Source organism: Chlorocebus sabaeus, chromosome 15 (assembly GCF_047675955.1).
Source record: "Chlorocebus sabaeus isolate Y175 chromosome 15, mChlSab1.0.hap1, whole genome shotgun sequence".
Lineage (NCBI taxonomy): Eukaryota > Metazoa > Chordata > Mammalia > Primates > Cercopithecidae > Chlorocebus > Chlorocebus sabaeus.
In genome coordinates this window covers 59,641,244-59,653,329 of record NC_132918.1, presented here as the reverse complement: position 1 = coordinate 59,653,329, position 12,086 = coordinate 59,641,244, and the positions used below count along the sequence as shown (strand labels likewise).

The 12,086-nt window shown below is 36.7% G+C and overlaps 1 protein-coding gene across 5 annotated transcripts in view; it reads left to right on the top strand.

The window, feature by feature from the left end:
• Window positions 1-12,086, top strand: part of NEK11 (NIMA related kinase 11) — a 302,909-nt gene that overhangs the window by 149,300 nt on the left and 141,523 nt on the right. The window lies entirely within an intron of this gene.

The following is a 12,086-nucleotide window of genomic DNA, read 5'->3' as shown; positions in this document are numbered from 1 at the left end:
TACCAGGAGAGGATAAGTTGTATGCATCACTGTTCATCTTTAAAATTTTTCTCTTTATTCTTAAAGGAGACTGTAATCTAATTTCGCTAGATGAATACTGGACAAATGAAAAATAAAGGAATTTCTGATATAAGGGAATGGAATCCTCCATGCATACTTTTTGAGTCCCCTGGCTGTTGCATCTTTCTTTATTGATATCCCTACATTTAAATAATCTTTTAGGTAAGCCACCAACAGTTTAAAACTATGGTTTGTTCTTCTGCAGTAACTATAGAATAGTATTTAATTTAATAGAAGTGGCCAGCCATCCTTTAATAGAAGGATCACCAGAGTAATCCTCCCAAGACTTCTTGGGATGTGTCCTGCCTAAGAACTAATGGGAATTAAAGGGTTGTATGAAGTATAGTCTGTATTACAGGAGCACACTTGTTTCTTTTGTTTATATCAGTTTAGTCTCCCCATGGAATTCATGACATCACTTTCCATATGACAGAACATTAGCGAATATTGGTTGAATCACTCTTTTATTTTTTGATAACAGGCCTAATAGGGCCATTATGTGAAAATATTTTTTATTGGTTGTGTTGACTGGATCCTCTGGAAAGTGGATAATAAAACAGAGTTAGAAGTATAAGAGCTGTATTAGGGTAATGTCTGTTGAAAGAAAACTGATAGAAGAATTGGGAGTAGGCAGAGAAGCTTCAGACTATGATGCAGGCCTGACACCTGTGAAAGGCAAGCAGGAAGGAAAATGGACTGGGCAGAAAGAGTTTCAGACAGCACTGGAGCTCTGACACAGCCTCTTTCAGCCCAATGGGTGGCTTTGAACCAGCTTATACTGGTTCAAAGATTTCCCGTAGAGGAATCCCATATTGGACAGAAATGCTATGCCCTACTGTCCCCCACCAACTCAAATGCACAACTAATCCCCGGTATCTTACATTTGGAGTTGCTGGGCTCACTGCATGCCTCGCAGCTAATCATCAAATTCTTGAAAGATCTCAGAGGCAGACTTCCACAGATGATTCATAGATAGTGGTTCCTCTGAGCCATTCCATATGCTTGAGATGATAAAAGAGTATTTTGATAACAGTCTATAATTCAGTAGTTTTCTCTGACTTAAAGTAACCATACCTCCAATATGTTCAAAGTAAGAATGACTAAAATTTCTGGAATATTCATACACATTTCCACTAAAAATCCACTAAACTGATAGCCACTGGTATTCTTTAAAGAGATTTGGGGCCAGACTTTGTCTTTTTCTTACTTATGGCATTTACCAACTATGTGGACCTGGACAAAATTTTTATATTCCCAAGCCTCAGTTTTCTCATCTGTATAATGGGAATAATCACACCCATTTCATAGGGGTTTAGTGAGGAATAAATAAGATGGTACACAAAAAGCTTAGCACAGCACATGAAACAAAGTACACAGCAATTTTTTACTAAAGGAATACAATCAGTGTCAAAGCAAGTTGCAATATTTTCCCAAGTTTCACATAAAACCTTTGAAATGGTGATCAATAATATTTCAGCTTTAATCACCAGGAAACCTTCTAATTTGAACCCATAAACACCTTCACTTTATGAATTAAGAATAATTTAGAATACGGTATTTTTATTTGCTATTGTTTTTGCATTTATGAAAAAGATAAAATCACTTTGGCTGATTAATTCTATGTATCAAATGATGGTCTTGATGATGCCTATCTGGGCCAGTGAACTTAGTACCAAAATAAATTGTCTTCTTCGTCAGGTCTGTAGACAGCCCCCAGAATTAGAGCCAAGGCCCTACAAATGTTTATCTGGATAACGTAGGGAGAGTGCAGCAAGCTGTTAATCACCTAATTCATGCCAAGGAAGGCATGTCTAAATGGGCACCCTCCTGTTGGTGCATCAGGGACCACTGTTATATCCAGAACTAGAACCTGGGACAAAGTTCTTTCCTTAAAAAATGCTCCTTTGCCAGCTGTTTAGAGCCCATAAACTAGCAGTTAAAATTTCCATCTATTTTCTCTAAGTACATTATAAATGTAAATATATTTTGTGCTAAGGAGCATAATAAGGACCAGAATATGTATCCATTTTTCCATTGTAGTCTCATTTGAGATTTAGGCCAAACTCAGTAGATTAAAATATAGAACTTGGTAGGCATAACTGCGACTTTTCTATGGAAATATTTAGGTAATATATGTGGTTTATTTTAATGTAATCCTCTGCTTTGAGTTTATAATAAAATCAGGTAATTTTCCTGATACATAGGGATTTGTTACCCACTCTACCTCAGAGGCTGTATGTATAAGTGAACTCTTGGTTTTAGACAAGTTGCTTTGAATTACTTCCATTATTTTCTTCTTTAGTTGGAATATGAAGAAATTTCAGCAGGCCTTTTTTTGTAGCATAGATTTCGAAGACAAGGAAAAGTCTGTGCTTGTTTCAAATGAATGTATGATTTTGCCTTCCTTTGGGCTGCATCTGGCATTAGAATATTCCAGATATGATAAAATATGCATAGTTTCATCATTTGCTTCTTATCACAAATCTATTGAGATAGGTCAAATTTGTACTCAATAAGGGCATGTTCTGGAAGTGATATATAGTGGTTTGTTCAAGACAGTATTTTTTTACTACTGTAGGTTGTAAATAGCAATAAGCTGTCTTCAGAAATTTTCTGGTTGATAAAAGAGTTTGTTAAAATAAAAATTAATTGGAGCAGATTCTGAATTATCCTAATAATATCATAATTCTCACTCTTTGTCTTAAGTGGGAGACAAAGGGTGAAGTTGTGGCTAGAAGGCTGGCATTGCTTATATGTTGGGTTTACCCATAGAGAGGATTATGCCTGTGATGTCATTTATCTTACCAAGATGGTGGAATAGCTTCTGTAAGGGAAGGCAGGCTGGATGTGCCTCTCTACTTTGAGGGCTCCAGTCTTGTCCATGCTCAGGAGTGAGAGGTATTATAGTCTGAGTCTGGCTCTTCAAGGTGACTTAGTTTATATGTGTTCTGAGTCCAGGCCTTCCAATTGGGCTGCTTATTAAAATCCCTTATGAAAATTTGAAAATACAAACACCATTGTATCTGTTGTTTTAGACTCTGATTTAGAAGGTCTTGATCCGTGGTTCTCAAACTGTACTGGGCATCAGAATCAGCTGAAGGACTAACTAGAACACAGATTAATGGGTTCAATGGCATGCTGGAGCTGACGCACACTGACTCTCAGAGCCTACTGTATATATCTCTTTCCAGTCTTATGTTCAGGTGATATCATATGAGTAGCTTGAAATCAGCCATATTGAAAGTATTTACACCAGGAACATTGGCAAATGCTACTAATCAGGGCTTCCCTCTCTACAGGAGCCAGTTGTTGAAACATTTATTTACCAGCCCACCAGTGGCAGAGCCCTGTCCTCAGGGCTTCTGATTCAATAGGTCTTGGGTAGTGGGCATTTTCTTTTGGGCAGAGATCAAGAATTTATGTTTCTAGCAAGTTCCTTGGTGATACTGGTGCTGTGGGTTTGAGGAGCACACACTAAAAGCAATTTGTCTAGAAGTATGCTGTCTAATTTGAAATCCACTAGTCACATGTGATTAAATTAATTAAAGTTAAATACAATTAAAAATCTGTTCCTCAGTCACATTAGTCACATTTCAAGTGCTTAATAATTTTATGTGGTTAGTGGGTACTGTGTTGGACAGCATACTTCTGGAACATTTCATCATCGAAGAAAGTCTTATTGGTCAGCACTGTTGCAGAGTAAAATCTAAGTATCTAAATTTTTTAAAAGTTCCACAGGTGATTCTGGTGGGAAACCTGTTTCAATAATCACTATAACTACTATTAAATGTTGATCTTATATTTCAACTTAAAACTAACAAAAAATTCTATTTCCCTCATTTTCTAGTTCTTCCTTGGAATGAGGGATTGGTTTACGGAAATTCTCAAATACTGATAACATGTGCCAATAACTCTTCTGCTTTTTCATAGAGAAGGACACTGAAATGCAAAGAGGTAAAAGATAAAAGAGGAATTGTTGAACTGGACCCAGCCCCATATGTAATTTTTTTTCAGAGGTTTCTCTTCTATGCTGTGACAGCTTTCCACTAAATAGAAGAAATGAGTACAGGTGTTTGGTTGAAGTGCTACTTCCAGATCATATTAGGACCCAACACTGTGATACTGTTATGCTCTCTCAGACCATACTGTGGCAAGTAAAAGCCCCAAAGTCACACAGATTGAAAATAAAGTATTTCAGAGTTTACCTAACAATAATTCCTTCCCAACCAGTGAAAGACAAAGCTTACATTTATTCAAAACCAGTTGATCATGTTAATGAATCAGAAGTGTTCAAACCAGCTGATTTTACAAGACTGAAGACAAAATACAATTTAATTAGAGATGGTCCAGTAAAATAGCTAACAGTCATTAGTGACATCTGGGAGCAAATAACCAAACCCTGAGTTAATGAAGGGTACACAGGCAGATAGAGGCTTGACACTGGGACTAGAGCTGGCCTGGAGTGCCATCGTGTGAGTGTATCTCTTATGTGTAGTTGTGTGATGAGCTGTTTCTTATATAGCCTTGTACATAGAAGTGTGTTTTGTGAGTTCATATCTCCAGAATGCTTGTGTGGCCTCAACAATGTCCATTTATTTTGGTTCCTTTGTGATTAAAATAGTATGATTTTATGGTGATAGGAAAATAGTCAGTGGTATTTCTTTTTCCTCTAAAAGATTTATTATTAGATTGGTGCAAAAGCAATTTCAATTTTTGCCATTGAAAGCAATGGCAAAAACCACAATTACTTTTGCACTAACCTAGTATAATAGGCTTTATTTTCATAAGTGACAGTTTGCCTCTTTGAGCTTCAAAAGTGGTTATCTTATGTGGCTCTGTAGAAATCTCTTAAAAATTACCTGTTTTCTTCTTTCTGGGCTTCCTTTTAGGGATTCTGGAGTCCTTTCTTTTAGGAATTTAACATTGCTGTTATCTTTGTACTTTGTAGGTACCATTATATCCTTGCACTTTTGAATCCTAATTGATTTTCCTGCTCCTAGGCAATTGCCTTTCCTATCCTTTAGCGAAGCATTCCCTGAAAACCACTTTTATCTTTCATCAACATTCAATCTTCAACAAATATTTATCAGGCATCCATTCTGCTGAGAAAAGGGAATCCAGTAGTGAGCAAGACAGACTTGCTTCTGCCCTATAGAGCCTACAGTGAAGTTTTCAGTTTTCCTGTACCCCGAAGTGTTTCATTACTTCCTATAGTGAGTTGAATTCTGACCACCAAAAGATATGTCTGCTTGGAACCTCAGAATGTGACCTTATTTGGAATAAAGATCTTTGTAGATAAAATTAAGGTAAGGATCTTCATGTGAGATCACCCTGGATTACAAGTGGGCCCTGAATCCAGTGACAAGTCCTTATCAGATAAGAGAAAATAAAATAGACACAGAGATATATTAATACAAAGAAGATGATGTGAAGAGATTTTAGTAATACAGCTACAAGCCAAGGAAGACCAAGGATTGCCAACAGCCACCAGAAGCTAGGAAGGAGGCCTGGAACAGATTCTTCCTCAGAGCTTCCAAAAGGAACCAACCCTGCCAGTGCCCTGATTTTGGACTTCTGACCTCCAGAATTGTGAGAGAATAAATTTCTGTTGTTTTAAACCACCAAATTTGTGGGAGTTCATTACAGCAGGCCTGTTCAGGCTGTTATAACAAAATACCATAGACTAGGTGGCTTATAAACAACAGAAATTTATTTATTACCATTCTGGAGGCTGAGAAATCCAAGATCAATGCATTGGCAGATTCAGTGTCTGGCAAGGGCCTATTTTCTGGTTCATAGATGATGACTTCTCACTGCATCTTTTATAAGGGTACTATTCCCATTCATGAAGGCTCCATTCTCACAATCTGATCACCCCTCAAAAGCTCCAACTTCTAATATCATCACATTGGTGGTTACTTTTCAACATATAAATTTAGGGGTGACACAAGCATTAAAACCATAACATTTCCTTTATTCATTTTAAAAACATGAACCCTTTTATCTCCTTTTTGAATAACGGTCAAGAGAACAGGTTATTTAGCCAGACTGTCTGGGCTATAATTCTATCTTTGCCAATCACTAACTGTATAATTTGGGTCAAATACCTTAAACATCTGTGCCTCAGTTTCCTCATCTGTTAGATGAAAATCACAATAATATTGATGTCATAGCATTACTGTGAGGACTTTAAAAGCACTTAGAGCAGTTGCTGGAGTGTAGTGATTAATAATTATTTTACTACTATTTTACTAATTTTCGTTAATGTTAAAGGCTTACAGACTGTTTCATAGTCAGTTCAAACAGAAATGTTTTTTCTAATTGCTCACTTACCATAGAACTTTATATCTCTACTGTTTTTAATCACATGTAGCCTTGTGATTGTATTTAACTTTATACATCAATGTATAAATCCATAAATATTTACTGAGAAACTGCTAAGTTCAAGGTATTTTGTTAGTCGTTTTGGAAAACTTGAGCTAGAAAAATTTTTTTTAAAGAAGCAAAAATTCTTTAGCAGCAAATGAACTTATTCATGCTCTCAAAAACTACTGTTCTAGCACTCACATGTGCCCAGCACTGTCCTGTGCACTGGGGATTCAGGCGTGAACAAAGCACACACAAATCCCTGCCTCCATGGAGCCTCCATTCAACTGGGGGTGATAGAAAAGAAACAAGACAAATATGTTGGAGGTTGGGGTTGTTGAGGTTGTTGGCAGATCCCTCATGAATGGTTTAATGCCATCCTTAAAGTAATGAGTGATTTCTCACTTGATGAGTTCAGATGAGATCTGGTTGTTTAAAAGAGTGTAGCATCTTCCCCCTTCTTGTTCCCCTCTGTTGCTTCCTGTCTTACCATCTTCCCCCTTCTTGTTCCGTTTTGTAGTTTCCTGTCTCACCATGTGACGCCCACTCCCCCTTCACCTTCTGCTATGATTTTAAGCTTCCTGAGGCCCTCACCAGAAGTGGTTGCCAACACAACACTTGCTGTACAGCCTGCAGAACCCTCAGCCAAAATAAACTTCTCTTCTTTATAAATTACCCATCCTCAGATATTCTTTATAATTATAGTGATACTAATGGACTAACACCCTGTGGTAAAAAGTTTAGTGGGGCATTGAATCTCTTAATCCAGGGTAAAATTTGAAGAGAATCTCCCAATTCTGAAGACTAAAAGGTCTCTAGAAATTATGATTTCAGAACAAAATATAATTATTGTAAATATTACAACATTTAACAACATAAAAATAACATGTTACCAAAATTGGGAGGTATGGAAAGGTGAGTTGGAAAAAAGCCTTAGTGTACAGACTTCTTTAACAGCAGAAAGTCAATTAATAGTATCTAAAAGTGAAACACATAGCCAATAAAAGATATAATGACTCCAGCCTCTTCACATTGTTATAATTATTATCCTTACAGAAGTATGTTATTAACTAGTATCTCTTGTGGTAAAGGAACAATTATCTAAAGTTTAGCAACTACTCAGTTTCAGTTTTTTTCTTTGATAATTTCAAAAAATACGTTTAATACCTAGAAAAAATAATACTGCATTGCTTTCTCATTGCTGCTGTAACAAATAATCACAAACTTAGTGACTTAAGCAATGCAAATGGACTCCCTTACAGCTCCGCAGATTAAAAGTCCAAAATTGGTCTCACTGGGCTAAAATCAACATGTCAGCTGGGCTGCATTCCTTCTGGAGGCTCTAGTGACCTTGCTGTTTCCAGCTCGTAGAGCTCCTGCATTCCTTGGTTTGTGCCCTCCTTTCTCTATCTTCAAAGTCAGCAACACTGGACCAAGCCCTTCTTATGCTGCCATCTCTCTGGTTCTCCCTCTTCTGTGCTATGCCCTCTTCTATTTTTAAGGACTCTTATAATTATATTGGACCCACCTAGGTAATCCAGGATGATCTCCCTATTTTAAAGGTGGCGAATTAACAATCTTAATTATGTCAATCTTAACTCTGCTTTGTCATGTAAGATAACATATTCACAAACTCTGGGGATTAGGATGTGAACATTGTTTGGGGATTATTATTCTGCCTACCACAAATACTCTTAATTCTGATAAAAAATATAATGTTTAAAAAGAGAGTTAAGGACAGTCTTTCAACAAATGATATTAGGAAGACTGGATATCTACATGAAAAATAATAAAGCTGAACCCTTACCTCATACCAAAAAAAAAAAAATTAACTTAAAATAGATCAAAAACCTAAAACTATAGAAACACATGGAAGAAAGCTCATGACATTGGATATGACAGTAATTTATTGATATGACACCAAAAGTACCAGCAACAAAAGAAAACATAGATAAACATGGATTTCATCAAAATGAGAAGATGTTATGTATCAAAGAACAGTATCAGCATAGTAAAGTGACAACCTACAGAATGGGAGAAGATATTTGCAAAGCACATATCCAATAAGGGATTAGTATCCAGAATATATAAAGAACTCTTGAAAACAACAACAACAAATCAAACAGCCCAATTAAAAAATGGGCAAAAAATTTGAATAGAAATTTCTCCGAAGAAGATACACAGATGGCCAATAAGCACATGAAATGATGCTCCATATCCTTATCACTAGGAAAATACAATAAAAAATCACAATGAGATTCCACTTCACACCCATTAGAATGGCAACTATCAAAAAAACAAAATAACAAATGTTGGCCAGGATATGGTGAAATTGGAGCCCTTATGCACTGCTGGTGGGAATTTAAGACGGGGTAGCTGCTGTATAAATAGTATGGTGATTCCTCAAAAAATTAAACATGGAATTACCATATTTTCCAGCAGTTCCACATCTGATTATATACCCTCCAAAATTGACAGCAGGATCTCAAAGAGATATTTTTACACCGATGTTCACAGCAACACTATTCACCAGAGCCGAAAGGTGAAAACAACTCAAATGTCCATTGATGGATGAATGGATAAAACAAAGCATAACATACATGCAATGGAATATTATTCAACCTTAAAAAAGAAGAAAATTCTGACACATGCCACCATGTGATGAACCTTGAAGACATTATGCTACATGAAATAAGCCAGACACAAGGGGACAAATATTGCGTAATTCTGCTTTAATGAGCTACATATAGCAGCCAAAATCATAGAGACAGAAAGTAGAACTGTGGTTGTCAGGAGCTAGGGGAAGGGAGTAATGGGGAGTTATTGTTTCATGGTACAGAGTTTCCATTTGGGAAGATAAAAAAGTTCTGGACAGGGGTGGTGGTGATAGCTGCACAACAATGTGATGGTGTGGTAATCGGCTGGTGTCCCCAGCTACTGAATAAACTCTAGGTTAGCAGTTTTCAAACTTTTTGGCACCAGGACACCTTAACACGCTTAAAAATTGCTTGGAAGCCTGTAATCCCAGCACTTTGGGAGGCCGAGACGGGTGGATCACGAGGTCAGGAGATCGAGACCATCCTGGCTAACACGGTGAAACCCCGTCTCTACTAAAAAATACAAAAAACTAGCCGGGCGAGGTGGCGGGCGCCTGTAGTCCCAGCTACTCGGGAGGCTGAGGCAGGAGAATGGCGTAAACCCGGGAGGCGGAGCTTGCAGTGAGCCGAGATTGCGCCACTGCACTCCAGCCTGGGCGACAGAGCAAGACTCCGTCTCAAAAAAAAAAAAAAAAAAAAAAAAAAAAAAATTGCTTGGGACACTGAAGAGCTTTTGTCTACATGGTTATATCTATAGATATATACTGTATTAGAAAGTAAAACAGAATTTAAAAATAGTCACTTAAAAATAACAGTAATAAATCTGTACATATTAACATAAATTGCATACTTATTATGAAAGGTAACTATATTTTCCAAAATAAAATATTTGTTTAAAGCAATGGTGTTAGTTTACATTTTTATGTTTTTTTAATGACTGGCCTAAGAGAAGGCAGCGGTAGTCTCTTACCTGCTTCTTATTTAGTCTATTGTGATATTACATGCCATATAGCCTTTGGAAAACTATTTATTAATGACAGGACAAGAGTGAAAAAGGCAAATAACATCTTGGTATTGTTAGAGTTTGGACTTCCTGGATCTCAGAGACTTCCAGGGGTTCCTGGACGACTCTTTGAGAACTTCTATTCTAGGCATAAAATGACACTGCAAGAGCTAGCATTAAATATTCCAGGATATCATGAATAATTTCTCCATTTGTTCTGCACTATTAAACAATTTTAATAAACTGGAAAAGGAATAATGAAGCAACAGGAATCCATTTCATAAATAGGGTACTGTAAGATAAAAGCCCTACTTTATTTGAATTTCATGGGTGTGAAATCATTAATAAACAGAATTAATGTTTTCAGTGTTATTGTAACTATCATAAAATTCTACATTCTTACTGAGATGATGCACTTTTATAGTTTAATAGATAGCATTTTATATGCTAAGTAGGTAGGTGCAAGATCTTGAAATTGTTGGGGGGCCTCCTATGGGCATAATTGTGTGGTGAAGTACAGTCATTTCCTTAAATATTTCTCCCAAGAGTTTGAGAGTTTCTAAATGAATCAGCCAAATGCCGGGCTCCAGCATTCACTAGGCACAGCAGTTTTTCATCACTGAAGAATCCCAAATAAGATGCAATTGTCTGATAAATAATTTTGTGTTACTTGTCAACTTCTCAAAAAAATAGTCCTTGGAGAGCTGTAGTATCAGCAAATGCAATCAACACATTACAGCAAGTTGATTTGCAGGTTTATCATCATGAAAATAAAACTTTCAGACACTGCAAGGTATGGTGACAGTGAAATGTTTTTCTGCCCCTGGTGGCATGGATTTCAGAGAGTATCTTTTGATGGATTGCTCTATGTCAGCATTGACAAATTCCACGTATAGTTTTATTTCCATTTTCCCAGTTGTATTCTTACATGAATGTATTCCTTTTTTTGTTTAATTTTCTCTTGGAAAGATATACAGTTATTTTTAGTTGAATAGCTTATGAAAAATTAGGTGCATTTGACGAAAGTGCTTAATGTACGGTTGGAATAAATGCAGTTCTAGTTGAATGCACAGCAATAGTATGATGGGCCCAAATTTATATTTCTATCTATATGCACCTCTTCCATTGTCAAGATTTATTATATCCTAGAGAGTTTTCTAGGGGTTTTCAGTAGGATCCAGAACTTAGAATCAGAAATGCATAATATTTTCTTACTTCAGCGTTGATAATGTTTCTCTTCCCCACTGTTCAAAGGAGTCATTTTCGTTTTTCAAGTGAAGCCACACAATATTTACACTATTTACATTAAGTTTTTATAAATTTATATTTTATAATTAAATAATCTCAACATTTTAACTGTGAATTTTGTGTTTTAAATTGAGTTTTAACAAATGATTAGGAGAAACCACATTTATTAAATACAAAATATATTTTCTCCTTTTATTTTTCTAAGAAACTGTCATCCTACCGATCATGCAATTGAATGCATCTTTTCAGGTTTGTTTTCTTATATAGGAAGCAGGTGTGTTTTCTTATATAGGAAATATAAAGCAAGAAGTCTGCATGGTATAGTGAGAGTCAAGAGATACAGAGTGAAAAGATCCGAGGTTGAATCTAGCCTTCCTACACTGGCTGTGTGATATCAGACAAGTTCTGAAACTTTCCCAAGTTTCAACATTGTCATCTATAAAATGGATTCTGAGGTACTATTACCAGGCTGCTCATGGTAATGAGCATGGTAAGAACCTCTAGTTGCCCAACTCTGAGGAGCCCTCATCTCATCTCAAGTGCTGCATTTGCCTCCAGATAGTCTCCTGCCCTCAACCAGTTCATTCTCTACATGCCTACCAAAGTGATCTTTTAAAAATGTAAAGCAGAGTTTGCCATTGCTTGCTTTGAAACATCTATTAGCTTTCTGTTGTGTGTAGGATACACAACAGAAAAACTTTCACGTGGCCTATAAGGCCCCTGCTTGCTTGCTGTTCCCCACCCCACCTCCAACCTCACCCCATGCTACTACACTCCATCTCACTCCTGTTGTGGTGACCAGCCATCCCAGT